The sequence below is a fragment of the Meriones unguiculatus genome, chromosome 5, assembly GCF_030254825.1.
Source record: "Meriones unguiculatus strain TT.TT164.6M chromosome 5, Bangor_MerUng_6.1, whole genome shotgun sequence".
Taxonomy (NCBI): domain Eukaryota; kingdom Metazoa; phylum Chordata; class Mammalia; order Rodentia; family Muridae; genus Meriones; species Meriones unguiculatus.
The window spans coordinates 31,571,550-31,591,774 of NC_083353.1; positions in this window are offsets into that span (position 1 = coordinate 31,571,550).

The window sequence follows — 20,225 nt, forward strand, 5'->3', positions numbered from 1 at the left end:
CATGTGTGTACATGTATTGATTAACCTCTATCTTTGCAGCTCTAGCTCCAACCCTGTAATAGTTCACTTTATCTCCCCTGTACCTTCCTAGACATCCCACACACCGATAATTTCTTTATGCTTTAATGTTTTCTATGGTTACTCCATCGCGTGTATTCACATCTGAAGGTTTGGAGTTCAGAATCCTATCTAAGCCAACACAAGCAGAATTTGGCATTCTTGGTCTGGGTCACCTTACTCAGCATAATTTGTAATAGCTCCATCGACTTTTCTGTAAATTTCATGATCTCATTTTTCATTATAGCTAAGTAGTGTTCCACTGTGTCTATGTGTTACGTTTTCATTTTCTGTTCATATGTGGAAGGACATTTAGTTGTTTTCTATTTCCAAACTATTACTAATAGGATGACTATGAACATTGGTGAACAAGTATCTACAGAGGAAGATTTTGAGTCTTTAGAGCATAGGCCAAATGGTATATGGCATATAGTATATTCCATGTAAGAGTGATATAACTGGGTCTTAAGGTAGATTTATTTTTTATTTTGTTTTGCTTTTTGAGGATTCCCAGTAGTGATTTCCAGAGTAGCTATACCCTTGTATTCCTGAGTGAGAGTTCCTCATTTTCCACTTCATTGTCATTTGTTTTTAGTTTTGTTTTTGTTTTGATATGACAATTCTGATTGAGGTGAGCTGAAAACTCAAGGTTGTTTTGATGTGTTTCCCAAAGTCAGGAAAAATGTTGAATATTTTTGGAGGGTATTCCTTATCCAGTTTTAGTTCTTCTATTGAAAACTTTCTATTTAGATCCATTAGCCATTTTTAAATTCAGTCATTTGTTTCCTTGACTTTTTGATTTTTTGAATTCTTTTTATATTTTAAATATTAATCCTCTATAAGATGTATAGCAAGAAAAAGATTCTTTCCATCTGTGGGCTTGTTTTTCTATCATTTGACTGTTTCTATAGGTGTTCAGATTTTTATGTTTTATTTTTTGAGTTCTTGGTTGTCAACTATTGGCCTTAATTTCTTTGCTAATGGAGTACTTTTCAAAAGGTCATTTCATACATCTGTATCTTATAAAGTACTGCTGATGCTTCCTTCTAGAAATTTTAGTGCTTTAGGGTTTCAAATTGTGGTCTTTGATCTATCTGGAATTTTCTGTAAGTTGAAAATATGGCTCTAATTTTATTCTTCTGCATATGGACATCCACTTTCCAAGTACCATTTTTTGAAAACACTCTTTGTTAGGATGAACACACACACGTGTGTGTGTGTTTCTCTGTGTGTCTGTGTATGTGTTTTGTCATATATCAGATAATTGTATTTATGACTACTAATGATGCTTGGATCTCTGCCTTATTTCATTGCTCTACAAATTTAGTTTTGCACTAGTACCATATTGTTTTATTACTATAGCTCTATATTGTATTTTTTAATTTTAATTTTTATGTTTTTTATTAATTACAGTTTATTCACTTTGTATCCCAGTTGTAACCTGTTCCTATATTCCCTCACAGTTCCATCCTCCCTCTCTAACCTCCTCCCATGCCCCTCTCTAAGTTCTCCTCCCCTTCGATCTGACCCTAGCCTATCAGGTCTCATCAGGACTGTTGGCATTGTCTTCCTCTGTGGCCTGGCAAGGCTGCTCCCCCATCATGGGGCAATGATCAAAGAGCTAGCCACTGAGTTCATTTCAAAGGCAGTCCCTAGTACCCTTACTAGGGAACCCACTTGGAGATTAAAATGCCATGAGCTACATGTGAGCAGGAGTTCTAGGTTATCTCCATGCATGGTCCTTGGTTGGAATATCAGCCTCAGAAAAGACCCGTGTGCCCAGATTTTTTTGGTTCTGTTGCTCCCCTCTTGGAGCTGCTATCCCATCCATGTCTTTCTACCTCACTCTTCTTTCATAAGATTCCCTGCACTCTGCCCAAAGTTTGGGTATGAGCCAGAGACTTTCAGAGGCTCTCTGTGGTAGACTTCTGTCCTGTGTCTTGTTTTCTCTCTCTTCTGATGTCTGTCTCATTCACCTTTCTGAGTGAGGATCTATCATCATACCCTGGGTCCTCCTTCTTGCTTAGCTCCTTTAGGTGTACAGATTTTAGTATGATTACCCTATATTATAGGTCTAATATCCACTTATAAATCAGTATATACCATGTGTGACATTCTGCTTTGGGATACCTTGCTCAAGATGGTCTTTTCTAGATCCCAGCACTTGCCTGCAAATTTCATGATTTCCATGTTTTTAATTGCTGAGTAATATTACATTGTGTAAATGTACTATAATTTCTGTATCCATTCTTCACCTGAGGGACATCTGGATTGTTTCCAGGTTCTAGCAATTATGAATAAAGCTGCTATTAACATGATTGAGTCCTTATTGTGTACTTGAGAAAATGTGAATATATGCCCAGAAGTGGTATAGGTAGATCTTGAGATACCTTCATACAATCTACTACTGTACAGGATTGTTTTAACAATTCTGGGTTTTTTATTTTTCTATATGAAGTTGAGAATTTTTCTTTCAAGGTCTGTAAAGAATTGTGTTGGTATTTTAATGGGAATTGCAATGAATCTCTAGCTTGCTTTTGGCAGAATGGCCATTTTCACTGTGTTGATCCTACTGATCCATGAATATGGGAGATTTTTGCATCTTCTGATATCTTCTTCAATTTCTTTCTTCAGAAACTTGATTTTTTTTTTTCAAACAGGTCTTTCACTTGCTTGGTTAGAGTCATACTGAGGTACTTTATGTTATTGTGGCTCTTGAGAAGGGTGTTGTTTTCCTAATTTCTTTATTGTTCCTTTTGTATTTCATATATAAGAGGGCTACTCATTTTTTTTAAGTTAATTTTGTATCCAGCCACTTTGCTCAAAGTGTTTTTCAGCCAAAGGAGTGCTCTGGTTGAGTTTTTGGGGTCACTCCTGTATACTATCATAGCATATGCAAATAGTGACACTTTGACTCCTTCCTTCCCGATTTGTATCCCCTTGATCTGCTTTATTTGTCTTATTGCTCTAACTAGGACTTCAAGCCCTATGTTGAAGAGAGTGGGCAGCCTTGTCTTGATTTCAGTGGGATTGATTTAAATTTCTCCCCATTTAGTTTGATATTGGCTATAAGATTGCTGTATATTGCCTTTACTATGTTTAGGTATGTGCCTTGTATCCCTGATCTCACGAAGACTTTAATCATGAATGGGTTTGGATTTTGTCAAAAGTATTTTAAGCATCTAAGGAGATGATCATATGCATATTTTCCTTCAGTTTGTTTATATGGTGGATCACATTGATGGATTTGTGTTAAACTGAACCACCCCTGCATGCCTGGGACAAAGCCTAGTTGGTCATGGTAGATGATATCTTTTATGTGTTCTTGGATTCAGTTTGCAAGTATTTTATTGCATATTTTTACATCAATTTCGTAAGAAAGATAAGTCTGAAGTTCTTTTTATTTGTTTGTTTTTTGTGTGGCTTAGGTATTAAGGTGACTGTGGCTTCATACACAGTTTGGTAATGTTCCTTCTGTTTCTATTTTGTGGAATAGTTTGAAGGGAATTGGAGATAGCTCTTTTTGGAGGTCTGGTGGAATTCTGTATTGAAACCACCTGGCCCTGAGCTTTTTTTGGAAGGGAGACTTGTTGACTACTTCTATTTCCTTGGGGGATATAGTACTATTTAATCTATTTACCTTTTCTTGATTTAAATCATTAAATGTTATGAATCAAGAAAATTATCCACTTCATTTAGATTTTCAAGTTTTGTGGCATGTATGTTTTTGTAGCAACACCCGATGATTGTTTTGATTTCCTCAGAGTCTGTTGTTTTGTCCCCTTTTTCATTTCTGATTTTCTCATTTGGATAGTTTTTCTTTGCCTTTAAATATTGGCTAAGTGTTTTTCTACTTCATTCATTTTCTCAAAGAGCCAGCTCTTGATCTCATTGAATCTTTGAATTGTTTTCTTTGTTTCTATTTCACTGATTTCAGCTCTGAGTTTGATTATTTCCAATCATCTACTCCTCTTGGGTGTGTATGCCTTTTCCCCCCACTTAGGGTTTTTAGGTGAGCCATTAAGTTGCTTTTATGAGCTGTCTCAAACTTCTTTCTGGATGCACTTACTGCCATGAACTTTCCTCTTAGCACTGCTTTCACTGTATCTCACAATTTTGGGTAAGTTGTACCTTCATTTTCATTGAATTTTAGGAAGTCTCTTATTTCTATTTTCATTTCTACCCTGACTAAGAGGTCATTGACTAGAGAGTTGTTTAGTTTCCATGTTTTGTGTTTAGTTTCCAGGCTTTTTGTAATTTCTGTTGTTGTTGAGGTCTAGTTTTAGGCCCTGGTGGTCTGATAGGATACAAGATATTATTTTGCTCTTCTATCTGTTGAGGCTTGCTTTGTGCCTGACTCTATGATCAATTTTTGATAGTGTTCAATGAGGTGCTGATGAGAAGGTATACTCTTTTGAGGTTGGCTGAACAGTTCTCTGGACATTTCTATCGGTTCCATTTCATTTAGGACCTCTCTAAGTGTCATTATTTCCCTGTTTAGATTCTGTCTAAATAATCTGCCCCTGATTGAGAGTGAAGTATTGAAGTCTCTCACTAAGAAGGTGTTCGGATGTGTTTGTGATTTGAGCTTTTTTTTTTCTTTTTTTTGTATTTCTTTTTTTTTTATCAGTTACATTTTATTAACTCTGTATCCCAGGCGTGTCCCAATCCCTCATTCCCTCCCAGTCCCTCCCTCCCTCCCTCATCTCCACCGTGCCCCTTTCCAAGTCCACTGATAGGGGGGGATCTCCTCCCCATTCATCTGATCCTGTTTTATCAGGTATCTTCAGGACTGGCTGCAAAGCCCTCCTCTGTGGCCTAACAGGACTGCTCCTCCCTTCGGGGGTGGGGAGACCAAAGAGCCAGTCATTGAGTTCCTATTAGAAATAGTCCTTGTTCCCCTCACTTTGGGAAACCAATTGGTTACTGAGCTACCACAGGCTACATCTGAGTGGAGGTTCTAGGTTATATCCATACATGGTCCTTGGTTGAATATCAGTCTCAGAAAAGACCCTGTGCTGATTTGAGCTTTAATAATGTTTTATTTACAAATGCAGGGGCTCATGTATTGGGGGCATAGATGCTCACAATTGTCATGTACTCCTGGTTGATTTTTCCTTTAATGAGAATGCAGTGTCCATCCTAATCTTGTTTGATGAATTTTGGTTGAAAGTCTCTTTTATTAGATATTAGGATAGCTACCCCACTTTTCTGAGTCCGTTTGTTTGAAAAACATTTTTTTTCCAGCCCTTTACTCTGAGGTAGTGTTTATCTTTATTGCAGAGGTGTGTTTCTTGATTGCAGAAGAATGTTGGATCCTGTTTCTGCAACCATTTTGTTAGTCTGTGTCTTTTTGTTGGAGAATTGAGTCAGTTGATGCTGATAGTTAATAGTGACCATTGATTGTTAGTGTCTTTTATTGTGGATTTGGTGGTGTTACTGTGTTTCTAAGCTTGTTTTCTTTTAATTTTTTTATTGTCAAGTTATCTATATCCTGTGTTTTCTTGGGTGTGGTTGATTTTGTTGGATTGAAGTTTCCCTTCTAGTATTTTCTGTAGGGCTGGATTGCTGTGTAGATTTGTTTAAGTTTAGTTTTGTCACAGAATATTTTGTTTTCTCCAACTACATTGATTGAAATCTTTGCTGGGAATAGTGGTCTGGGTTGATAGCTGTGATTTCTTAGAATCTGCATGCCATCTGCCCAGGCCCTTCTGACTTTCATAGTTTCTGTGGAGAAGTATACTGTGATTCTGATAGATCTACCTTTTTATATTATTTGGCCTTTTTCCCTTACTGCTTTTAATATTTTTTTTTTCTTCTGTAGATTTAGGGTTTTGACTCTTATGTGATTTTAGGAGCTTATTTTCTATTGGTATTCTGTAGGCCTCTTATAAGTATATGGACATCTGTTTCTTTAAGTTGGGAAAATTTTCTTCTATGATTTTATTGAAAATATTTTCAGGACCTTTGAGCCTGGAGTCTTCTTTATCATTTATTCCTATTATTCTTGGATTTTGTCTTTTCATGGCATCCTTGATTTCTTGGATATTTTATCTTTGGGACTTTTCCATTTTTACTTTTTTCTTTGAGAGATGTATCAATTTCTGCAATTGTATCTTCAGCACCTGAGAATCTCTTTTCCATCTTTTTGTATTGTTGGTGATGCTCAACTTTGTGGCTCCTGATCTTTTCTCTAAGTTCTCCAGCCTCAGGGTTTTCTCTGCTTGTGTTTTCTTTATTAATTCTAATTCTGTTTTCATGTCTTGTACCATTTCCTTCATCTGTTTGAATATGGATCCCCATCTTTCCATGATGGCCTCGATTATTTTGTTCTTTTCCTGTCTATAGGCCACTACTTGTGCCTCTTTATTTGCCTCTACTTGTTTTGCTGTATTTGCCTATGTTTCTTTGAGATCTTCATTGGTTTCCTCTTTACATGCCTCTAATAACTGGATAAGCATAGATTTGAGATCATTTTCCTGTGGTTTTGTAATTAGCATATCCATTGATTTTTGGGCTTGCTGGAAAAGTCATGATGTCCAGATTTTTGTTTTATGTGTTCTTATGCTGACCTCTAGCCATCTGCTTATCTGTAACCTTCCCCGTTTTTTCCATGAGTCTGTACTTCAGAATGAGTCAGTCTATCTCTGAAGTCTGGAGTATTTTTTAGGAAGATGAGAGAAGTTCACTGGTTTGAGAGTTGATGTTGGTTTTTCAGGTGTAGAAAAGGGAGGGAGGTTGCAGATGCATGTGGGCTCGCACAGGCATGTGCTTGTAAGTGTGCCTTGAAAGACAAGGTGGTAGAGTGTGTAGATACCCAGAAGGGTGGAGCTTAAACACAGGAAGGGGTGCAGGTACTGGTACTCACAAAATGCATGTGCAGGTGCCCTGAATACCTCAGTGGCCTACAAGCCCCTTGCACTATCTTCCTGGTATTCAGCTCTGTCTGGGTTCCAGGAATTGTTTGCCTGGACTCCACTGGTAGATCCACAGAGCCTCAGGGCTTTAAATGTTGAGAACACTGTCCCATGGATCCCTATGATGCTCACAGGGGGGTGTGGGTGGGAGGGATCTGATGTGTGGCTGCTAGAGTAGAGGGACCCAGCAGCCACACACTTTAAGGTGCATGCACTCACTTTAAGGTGCACTCACTCATTTGCAGGCCTAATCAGAAAGCACGGGCGTTCCCCTGTCCTCTACTCTCAGATTTTTGCCCATGAGGTCAAATGAGAGTGTGCAAGATCCATCAAATCAGTGGTGTCCCGGTGTCTGGCCACCCGCCTATAGTTGGGGTAGCTGCCTCTACTGTCTGTCACTGAGCGTGGAGGCTCCTGGTTGGGCTAGCTGCTTTCTCACTGCACCGGCACTGTGAGAGTTCTACCTTTGCCATTTCAGTCACAGAGTGTGGAGGCTCATCCTTAGGGCAACCACTGCTGTCTCTGCCAAGCAGAGAGGCCAGTGCTTGGGGTAAAGGAAATCGCAGGGGGTTGAATATTCGCCACTCTCAGTCCTGGGAGACTGCCATGGGTGACTTTTACGGGTGACCTGGATCCAAACTGACCCAGCTTACAGGTTGTCTCCCCTTCCCCAGGAAGCCTCAATGTTCATGTTGTGGCTTCAGCTGCTCCTCCACTCACCAATTCTGGAGTTTCAGATTCACGCCCCTCAGATATGTTGAGTGCTGGTCACCATCATCTTGGTCTTCCCTCTTTTAATATTCTATGAAGTTGGCATTTGGTTCCTATATGATCATTATAGATCTTCCCTTTATTTGGGAAGAAAATAACTAACTCATGAGCTGTTACAATCACAAGAAACATTTAACTCTATTAATTTTAATGTCATCGCGCTTATCTGTTTGCTCTAGGTTTTATGCTTATTGATGTTATCAATTTACAAAAAAGTATTTTTTGAATATAGCAGATATTTTTATCTGCTATGCCATATTTACAAATTTTGGTCAGTTTGTTTTCTGTGCACACTTAGACTGGAATGTTAGTTTTAGAGTCATTTAAGCATTGCTGAATCACTCTGCTTCATTAATAATTTCAACAGCTTTCAATTTACTATATTTATCACCCATAATACTTCTGGCCTCATTCCATGGGCTCAAGAATGACATAGCTGCACCAGTTTTCTCTACCTTGTTATTTTCTTGATATATTTTCGATCCTGTTTTCCCTATACTTTGATTATAAACTTGATAGTTTCAATTAATGTACAGTTTTGCTCATTCTGACAAACATTCTTTTACAACTTCTCTCTGACTGTAAAATTCTTGATCAAAGCAGAGTATTGAGTATGCCAAGTATTGAGACTGGTTCCCAGGCATGCGACATTTGGCCTTGGACCTGATGAATAAAGTAACACACCTTCTTTTTTGTTTTTGTTTATGTTTATATTTTCTCTTTTCTTTTGGACCCAACTCCTGGTACTTCTCATTCATTTCTGTCAGAAGTGGTTTTTCCAGCATCTTGGAATGAACACTGTTTCTTCTTATTTAGATATAGGATTAAAGGTCCCTAATTAGAAAGTCCTACTAAACTATCAGAAAATAGATATTGAACTGTGTAACCATTTTTATACATTGTTTTTCTTTACCTGCCCACTTATTGTCTTTGTTGATTTTATTTGTCTCTTCATGCACTCAGTGTTTTCAGCTAAGTTCTACAAAAGCAGACGTTTCATCTTCACTGTTATTCAGTGAGTTTCAATACTTAGTAGAGATCCAGAAATATAATATGTAGTCAATAAACATGGATTTAATAAACAAAATAAGATTTATTTAAAGAGATGATGTCCATTTAAAGACATAAGTTACTTCTGGGGAAATACTGAAAAGAAAAATGAGCAGAGATTGGCGATGTTCCACCACTGAGATTTTATGGAAGGGAAATTATCCTTGTCTTGTGATCATGAGCAAGTTAGCTCTTCTGGGCTAGTTACTTTATTATAAAATAGAGATAATAGAACTTATAATAGGTAGTTTTATGAACATTAAAAGTCGTATTACATACAAAGTACTTAGAACAGTGCTCAGCATGTGGAGGGATTTCCTAAGTGCCAACACTCTTAATGTTATTACGATAATCTCTATTGAAAGACAGATATATTGTCATTCTCTCTTAGTATTATAATTTAAAATCATCAAATCAATCTAATCTCCATTGCTCTGATTCCAGATTCCCAAACAAATTTCTCAGATTGTTTTGCTTCTTTTTAATAAGGAAAGAAGAGAATAGTCTGATCCTTTGCTTGAAACTTCTGACTATTAATTTTATTCTAAAAATAATAAATATTTCTTAAACAACTGACTTATTCATTCATCAAATAAAGAGACATTTTCTGGGTAGGATAGCTAAATACAGATCATTATGGTGTCCCATGGCAGTTAGTTTTTGTTATTATGTAACATTGAGTAATACCAGCACTTGGAGAGGCAGAGACAGCTGTGAGTTTAAGGCCAGCCTGGTCTGCAAAGTGAGCCCAGGGCAGCCAAAGTTACACAGAGAAACCCTGTCTCAAGAAGAAAAAAAAGAAAATAAACAACCCACTGAAACCAAAGCCAAACAAAACAAAATAAAAACAAACAAACAAAAATCTTATTCGGAGTGTAACTGTGTTGTACAAAGATATAGTATTTTTTTATTTTTTTATTTATAGAGTTGGTCTCTTTGCTAAATCTCTAGTGTATTTTCATTCAAGAGGATATCATCTTCTGGAGAAGCAACAGGAGAGAATTTTAGATAGAGCAGATTCAGTAGTGATAAATATGGTCTCTAAGAAGGAGCTGAAAAAACAAATTGCTCTATTTTCTACCATTATATCTATTAAATGCCAAAGACAACTACAGAAATATAGTAGAATATTTTAAATCTTTTTTCAAAAGTTGCATATATTAAACCTATTCATATTCTATTTAAAAAGTTTTAAAATATGCATTCCTTAATATGACTAAATGGAACGCAGTACATGGCTAAAACTTAGAAATCCCTTTAGGTAGCTGTCAGTGTGAGCAGATGACAAGTCCTCACATCAGCTTGCTAATCACCACTGCTAATCAGGGCTGGCATCCTTATGGTTCAGTGGCCAGCAATGAGCAAATGGCCAGTGCTTGGCATTAAGGAGTTAAGTATGCCTTAGTCCACAGGCTGAAAAAGTTTTGTGCCATGCCCTTTTAGACAATGACTAGCTGTTAAGCTCAAAACTAATTAACATTTCAAAAACTAGTGTTAATCAGTATTAGGAAGACTCAGGGGAAACACTTCCCTGTAGAGACCCTTTTCTTCCTGTGCTTTAAAGCAATAACTTCTAAATTATTACTTTAATTTTAAGTTGTATTTGGCACATACTAAACAAACCCTAAGATCAGTAAACTAAAGGAAATGGAATATAGCTGGACTCCTTATTCTTTAATCTTTCTAATAAAGGCAGATGAATAAGGCAGGTATTGGTTGCATTTAGAAACTGACTCAAATATATAAGATAGCCATGCTTTTAATATAAGTCTACTTTATTAAATTCCTAGAATGTATGAGTTGTTGCAAGTATATTTCTTGCACCAATTATTTTACTGTTACCACCTGAATATTCAGAAAGAGTTACATTTTATGTGATTATAATAATCTAATTTATAATTTTGTATTTATGCTTTGGAAGGAACTTCACAACCAAGATTTCTCTTATATGCTGTATTTTATTTATTTGGACCTCTGAGGTCCAAGGTCATAAAAGTAATGATTGGCAGACTTCAGTTGAGAATGGCAACTTATTATGTTCTTCATGGGTATGGGTTTGATCAGATGATAGCAAGTGTCTGGCTACGAAGTCCAGTGAAGTCCAGTTTTATTTTATTGGGGTGTGTAAATTGCAATAAATCATTGTTTTCCAAGAAATGAATGTTTCCTTAATTTCTAAGTTAATAATTATTCTTTTTAGTTATAGGCCACTACTTCTTCTTTAAAAACATTAATCATAAAATTTAATATTGCATATTTTGAATTATTTTTACATTCTGGAATATGTTCAATTAAAACACAATGATAAACAACAATCAATTTTTAAAATCCCCTTATGTTTATAGTAGCAAATTTTCAGTGCTGTTCAGTTTTTTGGATGGTTGTTTTATTCATTGATTGATTAATTGTACATCCCAACCACCATTTCCCCACCCTCTTCTTTCTTCCCGTTTCTTGCTGCCACTTCCCTCTTTTACTAGATCAGTACCTCTTTATGGGTACTTGCTTGCATATGAGATATAGCTCTTTGTTTCTCTCCTAGCAACTGTGTCCTTGAAGCTAATATCACGGTTATGAACTTTTGTGTTTCTCTTTTTGAAAGGAAAATGACAGCACCTACTAAGTGTTCCCTGACGATCTGAGAGGAGATGGTGGGCATTTTCCCTCTTCTTGGTGAGAGTTTAATGCAAGTTTTGGCTAGGCCTCCTACACCAAAACGATGTTTGCCTTAATCAGACTCATTATTATTAGTATGAAAGATAAGAAAAATAAACAAAAATTTCCTCAATCATTCTTTAAAGTATTTTTCCAGTTTCATTAAACAAAGAAAAATGACAGAGAAAGAAAGAATGAAAGAGAAAAGGAAGAGATGCTATCTTTCTAGATTCTCTTCCTTAATCCTACTAATTGTAAGAGAAAGAGCAATTTCAAGATGATCTTCCTTTCTTGTGTTACTTTCTCTTCCCAGGCTATGTGAACACTTAAAAGAAAACTCTGATTCATATGTTTGACAACTGGAAAGCCAAGAAAGATGAAGAGAGCAGAAGGGTGTTGCTATTGGATAAATTTGCCCATTAATGCTTGATGGCTGGCCAAAGACAGAGAACTGGGGCAGTACAGAGAGTTTCTTGGAGATTCTGGAATTATAAACACTAAAGCAGTGTGCTGATTGTGTGAAAATTTGTGCATATTTACAAAATACACCAGAGTTAAATTTTTTTTTGAGAAAATGTCATGCTATATAGTCCAGAATAGGATTAAACTCATGGCCCAGTCTCTTTAGAGTTCTGAATTCTGGGAGTAAGTGTATTCTTTGCTCTACATAGGTATAATTTATTTTTAAATGTGATAAGTAACTACATGTGAAGTGTATACTAAGGGGGATATAATTATACCCATTTATTATGAAGTATGAATATATATTTACAGGCTATTATAAAACAGGGTTTTATGTGTAGAGAATAAAAAAATGCCCAAATGCTTAAGAATATGTCTCAGAGGAAAGAGATGAAGATGCATATGGGTAGTGAGGGTTCTCTCTTCATAATGTTTACCTAGATGGTTTAAAAGAACAGAAAGTATAATTATTTCATAACACTTTCATAAAAGGTGGACAGTAGTTACAAAAATTCTCCTCAGACCTTTGGAAATCAAACACTGTCTTCTCTAATTACAAGCTAGCTTACTTTTATTTAATTTTCAATAAGATTAAAATACTTCTATATTTTATGTCTAATATCCACTTATAAGTAAGTATATATCCTGTTTGTCTTTCTGCTTCTTGGATACCTCACTCAGGATGATCTTTTCCAGTTCCCACCATTTACCTGCAAATTTCATGATTTCCTTGTTTTTTATTGCTGAGTAATTTTCTATTGTGTAGACGTACCACAATTTCTGTACCCATTCTTCAGTAACCAACTAAAATCTGACACCTAAAGAAACTAATCAAGAAGGAAGACTATGGCTAAAATGCTCAATCCCCATTCAGAAAGGCAAAGAGGATGGACATCAGAAGAAGGAGAAAAACAGGAAACAAGTCAGGACTCTGCCACAGAGGGCCTCTGAAAGGCTCTGCACTGCTGAGATGCTGAGACTTATGGCCAACCTTGGGGGAGAGTGCAAGGAATCTTATGAAAGAAGTGGGAAATAGTAAGACCTGGAGAGGTCAGGTGTTGCACAAGGAGAGCAACAGAAACAAAAAATCTGGCACAGGGATCTTTTCTGAGACTGATACTCCAAACAAGGACCATGCATGAGGATAACCTAGAACCCTTGCACAGAAGTAGCCCATGACAGTTCAGTGTCCAAATGAGTTCCATAGTTATGGGAACAGGGACTGTCTCTGACACAAATTGATTGGCCTGCTCTTTGATTACCTCTCCCTTAGGGGGGAGCAACCTTATCAGGCCACAGAGGAAAACAGTGCAGCCACTCCTGGTGAGACCTGATTAGACTAGGATCAAAAGGAAGGAAAGGAAGACCTCCCCTATCAGGGGAGGGCCATGTGTGGAGAAGGGGAAGGGAGGAAAGGATTGGGAGGGGAAGAGGGAGGGAGCTACAAGGGGGATACAAACTGAATAAAGTGTAATTAATAAAAAAGATTAAAATAATTAACTGCAGAAATTTGAAAGATATGTAATATCAAATTATATTCAATCCATTTGGTGGTATCTTGTACACAGGGACTGTCAATGTTAACTATTAGTCATCAGCACTAGAACAGGAGCTGTGTAGAAACACCTTAGAAGTTACGTCAACTGTCCACATGACCGCTTCTTCTAAGGACTTCTCTTATCATGGCTTCTGCACCTCTCTCCCTGCTTATCACTATCCTTGGATAATGTTTATGTTTTTCTAAACAGGACTCATTCCTTATTTCTATACCTGCTTACTTATTTATTTATTCATCTTCTCTGTCCCGTAAGAGTGTTATTGTCATGGGGTTAGACACAATTTTGCATGTTATGTAGCTCAGTTCTCTTTGCCCAGTTGGAGCTCAGTTCTCAGTACTCACTCAATATTTGAGTCAATATTCTTTGACTTTAATATAAACTCAATTTGAATCATAATAAAAAAAAAGTTGTCCAGCCAAGAACTGACTATGGAGAGCTTTAAGTACAGCACACTTCACTGTGACCTAGATTCAGGAACTTCTCAGTGTTCATAAAATTATCTTTTTTCTTTATATACCTTTTTGCCTTAAAATAAAACTGCAAAGTTTTATTTTTTTGCTTTTTGAAGATTATAGTATAAGTACATTATTTCTCCTTTCCATTTTCTCTCTCCAAAGCCTCCCATATACCTCTCTTTGTTCTCTTTTAAATTCATGGACTTTATTTCCTTAGTTGTTCACACACAATGTATGTATGTATTTATGTATGTATGTATACACATACATAAATAAATCCTACTCAGCCTGCATAATGTTACATGTATGAATGATGTTTTCTGAACCTGCCATTTGATATTATATAACCAATCGGTAGTATCTTCTCCGGGGAAGGCTATTTTTTCCCACTTTTAGCTTTCTAGCCTTTTAAATGCTTATAGTGTTGCAGAGGTCATGATTGTTAATACTCATGATACAGCAGTCTTACAGCATATAATTAAAAACTAAGTCATAGCCTGGTAGTGATCAAGACTGGGTCACACAATTCTCCAAAAAAATATGCCCATGCATACTGGTATTTCCTGAGCCCAGAGAAGCCACTGGGTTACCAGAATAGGAAAGCTGTTGAAAACTTACCAGTGAAGAAAATTATGTCATAGCTGCTGTCATAGTTGATTTGCTTTAATGTCGTTAGCTGAGTTATGTTGGTTGGCTGGGTTCAACTGCAGATCATCCACATCACACTCATCTTCTGCCCCGTTGCTTGGTACATGTCTGTGTTCATGTCCAGTTTACCAAGTTTTTCCTTAAGGAATAAAAGTTCAATATGAACCTTATGCTCATGTTATATAATATAAATAAAAATAATTTGGCTACATAGGTGTGGTATTTTTAAATATAATTAAAACTTAAGAGAAGAGATGAACAACAGCTATTGCTATCATCAGTCTATTCTTCCACCATGACCACAGGACAGTCACAGAGTAGAAATTATGGAAATAAATGCTAGAGACAAAGCTACTAGAAGAAAACAGAGGTATAAATGCTGTGTTCAGTGTCCTACGAAAAGTATCCTAAGCTTTTCTTTGACATCTATGTAAAGGAATCAGGTGAGAGCAAGAGAGAGAGTGAGATGGAGAGAGAAATAATGGTTATTCTATGGTAATCTCTGCCAGATAAAGTGGACTACCAAATCTGCCTCACGCCAAAAACCTAGGAAGTGCTGACACATGCCTATGATTCTGGTACTTAGGAGGCTAAGGCAGGTTTATGGTGAGTTTGAAACCAGTGTAGTGAATAAAAATTTCTATAGACTATAGAAATATCTTATAAGTGAAAATTCTGTATTCACACTAGATTACGAATTTGTTGAGCAAAGCAGGTTAGAATTACTCCTTGCAATTAGATAGTGTTATTGTATTATATTTTTAAAAGGTAATGTGCTCCAAAGGTCATACTCCTTTTGGTATTTCTATTAACATAATTTTATCTATGTTTTCGACATTCTTTGAAATTAATGATTCTGGATACTACATTGAACAATTTAAGTATTTAATTTATGTGTATCTGAAATTCATAAAAACGTTTGTATAATTATTTTTGAATATTGGGATGATTTTCCTTTAATAATAGGTTACAAAAGAAATTGTGTGCCTTTTTTACTTGATAGCACACGCTATGCTCCCAAAGTTACAAAAGGCTGATGTGACGCTTGTGACCATGGATGGACATGTACGGGGTCATTAGCTGGTGGAGGAGGTTCGCCAAGGAAACTCTTGGGCTGCTTTGACAAATGCAGACGATGATTAAGTATGTGACATTGTTCCCATTTGTTCATTGTTGCATCAATCAGAGCCTCAAGTCAGCCTGCTGCAATGGCTACTCTTGATGTGGTCTTCTGAATAAGACAGAGTGCTAAAATGAGGTCATGACCACTTTTCACGGTACTTTTTTGCTTGGCTACATTCCAGTTTCTCTAATTAAAGTCTGTCTTTCTAAGACTCCTTTACAGTTTTAATTGGGTATGTTATTTCTTGTGAATTGTATGGAATTGTTATTCACTGTCATAAGCAGTAGCTGTATTTCTGCATAGAGGTGGCTGCATTTTATCATAGGGATCAAAGGAAGGAAACATGAATATAACTTTTTCTAAAGAGCACTTTGCAATGCTTTGGGTTCTTTGGAAGAGAGCACTACAGAAGAAAATAATGGTGTTCTTAAAATGTAAAGTATAGCTATTATCATTTTTGAAAGAAAACCTGGAGATTAAAAACACATTTTCTGTAGAAGTAAAGAAAAAAAATGTTATTTTACTGTTTCAGAGAAAAGGAATAAATATGATTATTATTTAAAGAGTTAATAAGGGATGTTGTCTCTGAGAAGTTTTTATGTTATCTGCATTTAGGGAAAATTGTTAAAAATTCTAAGTCTATCTTGAGTTAAATTTTCATAGAATAGACTAGTTTCTCAATGTTAAAAAGTCTTCTAAAACTGCTCCTCAGTTTACAGAGGCTTCAGTCTCATTTACAGTTAATTTTCTTTTTCTTCTATACAGATTGGCAATCTATATTGAGCAAATATACTTCCAGACAAATGATAAATTCTCACATCACACTGAGCCTCTGCTGATTCCATTTTTCATTCTTTAATTGATGGTTGAGTCATACCTCCTGTAGGAGTATACCCACTCACATGCTACATAAATGCTCACCAAATGAGGCTCTGAGAACAGTGGTCAGACAGAGAGGAGGAGGAAATAGCTTTCTATTCCAGGCATTACAGCCAATAAAATTATTGGTTACTTTACATGGATTTATGTCTTTACAATACAGAAATTATGATGATTTAGCAGAACATAGTGTAATATAATGCATTAAGTGTTAGGCTAAAAACTAAAAAAGAAATATGCATAGATGGAAATTTGGATATTATAAAATCAATTCATTAAAAATTGCATAGTCTGTAAGTTTAAACCTAAGTTGATTCTACACATTCCAGCAATTAACAAAACCCAAGGAAAACATAGTTATATAGTTCACATGTATATAGCTCTTTAATAAAACACAGATCACTTGGGAATATAGAGATGTTTCAAGTCCTAAAATTATTTGCCATATATACTCTGATTTGGGATTTCTGCAAAGAAAGTACTGTAAAATTTAATAATAGATTTTGAAACACCCGTGCAGGAAATAATAACATCACCATTTTGATTGGTACAAATATTATAAAAATTAATATACAGTATTATACAAATACAAAATTCTTTGTTCATGTCTACATAGCGACTTATATTTGTTTTACACTAACCTGACTGCTAAGTTCATAATTTTGTCTAATTTCATTTAGTGTCTGGCTCTTTATGATTTGGTCTTTTCCTGATCCTCATAGTCACTTTGTTAAGATATAATGACTAGCTTAAACCTAATAGGTTACTCTCAATATCAAATGTTAAAAACATTTTTCATTAACTAGTTTTTTTCTTTCTCTATCATACCACTTTTCTCACAGTATCATAATTTTTGATTACTTAAACATACACATATAAATACACATACATTTATAAAATGTTTTTAATTTTATATAATACAATTTACCCATTAAAAAAAACTTTTTACCTTTACTTAAGTCTGTATCTCTATTTCTGTGTGTATCTGCATACATGATTCTGCAGAGGCCAGAAGAGGTCATATGATGCCCGAAGCTAGAATTATAGGCAGTTTTGAGTAGCATGATGTGTGTCCTGGGAATAGGACTGCAGTTCTCTATTAGGACTGCAAGCTGTCTGAACCACTGAGACTTCTCTCCAGCCTATACTACCATTTCTAAATCACAAGTCGGATCTATCTATATCATACCAAGAAGGAGAACTGTTTTCTACATTACCCAATAATGTAAATATGCACAATCTGATTCCTCTGTCTTCCTCTTAGTGGTGGATTCCAATTTCATTTTTTTCTTTTTCTTTTTATTATTAGTTACATTTTATTAACTCTGTATCCCCCTCCCTCACTCCCTCCCAATACCACCCTCCCTCATTTGTCTCCTCCCTGCCCCTTTCCAAGTCCACTGATAGGGGAGGACCTCCTCCCCTTTCATATGATACTGGTTTATCAGGTATCTTCAGGACTGGCTGCAAAGTTCTCCTCTGTGGCCTAGCAAGGCTGCTCCTCCCTTGGGACATGGGGAGATCAAAGAGCCTGCAATTGAGTTCATGTCAGAAATAATCCCTGTTCCCCTTACTAGGGAAACCCACTTGGTTACTGAGCTACCACAGACTACATCCAGGCAGAGGTTCTAGGTTATATCTATACATGGTCCTTGGTTGGAGAAACAGTCTCAGAAAAGACCCCTGTGCCCAGATATATTTGGTCCTTGTGGAACTCCTATCCTCTCCATGTCATACTAACTCCCCCTTCTTTCATATGATTTCCTGCACTCTGCCGAGGGTTTGCTTATGAGTCTTAGTATCTGCTTTGATACACTGCTAGGTAGAGTCTTTCAGAGGCCCTCTGTGGTAGGCTCTTGTCCTGTTACTTGTTTTCTCCTATGTCCGATGCCCATTCCATTTGTCTTTCTAAGTAAGGATTAATCATCTTACCCCAGGTCTTCTTCCTGGATTGGTAAGATTAACACTGAAAATGGTCATCCTGCCAAAAACAATCTACATATTCAATGCAGTTCCCATCAAAATACCAACACAATTCTTTACAGACCTTGAAAGAAAGATTCTTACCTTCATATGGAGAAACAAAAAGCTCAGAATCTCCAAAATGATCTCTACAACAACAGATCATTTGGAGGTATCTCCATCTCCGACCTCAAGCTGTACTACAGAGCAATAGTAATAAAAACTGCATTGTATTGGCATAGAAACAGAAAGGAGGATCAATGGAACCAAACAGAAGACCCAGAAATAAACCCACACACCTATGGAAACTTGATTTTTCACAAAGAATCCAAAACCATTCAATGGAAAAAAGACAGCATCATCAACAAATAGTGCTGGTCCAACTGGATGTCTACATGTAGAAAAATGAAAATAGATTCATATTTATCACCCTGCATAAAACTAAAGTCCAAGTGGATCAAAGACCTCAACATAAAACCAGACACTCTAAAAAAAAAAAAAATCAGTTAGAAGAAAAAGTGGGGAAGAGACTAGAACTCATTGGCACTGGAGACAACTTCCTGAACAGAACACCAACAGCACAGGATTCCAATTTCTGTTGTTATTAACAATGAGTGGTTCAATGCATATATTTGTATACATCTTCAAGTACAAAATGTGAGTTTCTCTAGGGTATGTCCCTAGAAATATAATTTCTGGGTCTTAGGACATGATTAGCTTTATAAGGCATAAACAAATTGATTTCCAAGTTTCATTCCTACCAGCTATATTTAAGACTTCCTATTATTATACATTTCTCTCTCATTATCAAAAGACATCTAAACATTTACCAAATAAATACAAAATGATAGTTTTTTTGAAATTTACTAATTATTTGCAGTTTATGAAACTGAAATGTATTCTTCTTTGCTTCTAATATTGTTTAGTCTCTAAGTCTGTTATTGTCTCTAATATGTTACGCATGCCAAGAAATAACTCTTAAATGGATCAAAAAATGTTATTCACAAAATATTAAAATTGAACCTCAAAGATGGCTCAGAGTTGAAGCACACTGGCTGTTCTTCCAAAGGTCCTGAGTTCTATTCCCAACTACCACAGGGTGGCTCACAATCATCTATAATGAGATCTGGTGCCCTCTTCTGACCTGCAGACACAAATGCAGGCAAGACACTGTATAATAATAAATAAATAAAAATTGAACTTCTTCATTAATTCTTTATAAATTCTGGATATTAGCTCTCTGTCATATATAGGGTTGGTGAAGATCCTTTCTAGATTCTTTACAAACATCTAAATTTTGGGAAGAGGCTTAGAAAAAAATGAACAAAAAAATTAAGCAACATAGATAAGAATTCAAGACCAAACCTCAAAAAATGAAAATTACTGAAATTTGCCAAGATTTTTCATTTAGGCAAGTTATCACTTTTCAGAGTTCCTCTATGATAAATCAAAACCAAATATTTAAGTTATTAATTTACCTCTAAATAACAGAAAACACTTATTAAAAGAAAGTTAACAAAATACTATTTTTAAAAAATACTTTGAAGAAACAAAAACTATTGGGAAATTATCATGAAACTGAAAAGCTTCTGTAAAGCGAAGGACACTGTCATCAGAACAAAACGACAGGCTACAGACTGGGAAAGGATCTTCAGTAACGGATGTGGAAAGGCCAGAAGATGATCCC